This window comes from Diachasma alloeum, unplaced genomic scaffold (genome assembly GCF_001412515.2).
Source record: "Diachasma alloeum isolate Michigan unplaced genomic scaffold, Dall2.0 Dall_scaffold_00354, whole genome shotgun sequence".
Lineage (NCBI taxonomy): Eukaryota > Metazoa > Arthropoda > Insecta > Hymenoptera > Braconidae > Diachasma > Diachasma alloeum.
Genome location: NW_021680493.1, coordinates 117,109 through 118,878, shown reverse-complemented (window position 1 = coordinate 118,878; position 1,770 = coordinate 117,109).

Sequence of the window (1,770 nt, the reverse complement as noted above, 5' to 3'; positions counted from 1 at the left end):
TATTGCGAATTCGCTAGGTTTTTCTGTTCAATTTTTTCGTGCGTGTCAACTTGAGGCTTTTGAAAGTCTCCATTTGAGATCATAAGTTTCAAAATAAAAGCCACTCATTCGTTCAGTCATTGAACTTGGTTGATTTGACTGGTCAATGAAAAAAAAATTAAAGATTTCTGAGAATTTCAACAGTACAAACGAACAAAAATACTTTATGAAGATTTTCCCCCAATTACAGTTTCGTGTCATTCAACGAGAAATGAATACCTAATGTTTCCCTCACTTGCACTTAACTTTTCACTTCCACCGAGGCACCGATGACAGCAAGGAGTGAGGGATAAAGAGAATACGTACACCCTGACTGTTCATATAAACATGGGAGATCGTGAGAATTCATCACCTGTGACCTCATGCTACATCCGCAAATCGATATAGACGTAGAGTCGAAAAACCGTTAGCTATAACTATTCGTAGCGTGTGCATTCACCTGTCGTGTATAAATTTGTTATTGTTTCGTTAATTATTCACATTACATTCCTCATTTATTAGATTTTTAGGGGTACTGTGATCCTTATTCAAAAGCGAAAAAATGACATCAAAAAAATTACCGCGAAGAAGCCAAAGGTGCACAAAGGTCAAATTTTTAAAAATTTAGAAAAATACAAAAAAGGGTAAATCACAAGAGACAAAAATCAGAAGAGTCGCAAGGGCTAGTCGCACGAAGACAGAAGAATCGCAAGGATCACAAGAGATCACAACGGTGGAAAAAAAGGAAAGCACAAGGGTCACAAGGGCTCCCTTCTCCTAAAAACTTTACATTCGGTCATTTTTTCAACTAGTCATTATTTCTATCGGTCGTTTTTTCTTCAGCGATTTTTTCATAGGTCATTTCCTCGGAGGTCATTTTTTTCACCGGTCATTTTTCTGCCAACCCTATGCCATATGAATACAAAATTTTCCACTCGTTTAGTATTAAATTATCGTTAAAGCCAGAATTCAATTGTCCACAAAAGAGTCCTGTGACATTTTCCTGTGAAAGCATTTACTGTTGATATAATGACATAACGACCAATGAAAAATCCAATGAAACCTTTCAAATTAATTTTTTTCCATGCGAAGAACATTGTCAATTCCCAGTTGATCATATCTCCACCTTAAAATCGATATCATTGTCATCTTGAATTACGTGAGTAGCCCTCGACCGCAGTTCCTAATGCGATTTAAAACGCGAGAGTAGTTCACCCGAATTTTCACGGGGGATTAGCTCTCGATCTTATCGTGAATAAAACAGTCAATGGAATCAGATCATTATCTCACCCCCCGGGAGATGATAATCTAAGAACATTTATCTCAACTGAATACGGAAATCACAATATTTTTGTTTTGCAAATTAAAAATTTTCGGACAATCGCCAAAAGTCTTCTTCAACTCGATTTCGAAAAATCTGTACTCATTTTGAATTCTGAAAAATTTTCCTGAAAACGACGGAGGCCCAGTCCATCTGGAAAAATCCATATATTCGTTTATTTCACCGGCCCTTTTTTTTAAAAACAAAACGTTTATTTTCCTCGGCTGATGCTCCTCACCCCGCGATAAGTTTCTCACTCCCTTGACGCTACACAACTCGCGACTCTATCTGCACCCCATTCTGTGGAAAGGGGTCGTTGCAACTTTACAGAGGGTTTACAGCTGATAATTGCAGTATAATAAAGATCGTCGGGGTGGTTTCAACGGCGGCCTGTAAGCGCCAAAGCGGACTCGAGAGGGTGAGGGGCGGAG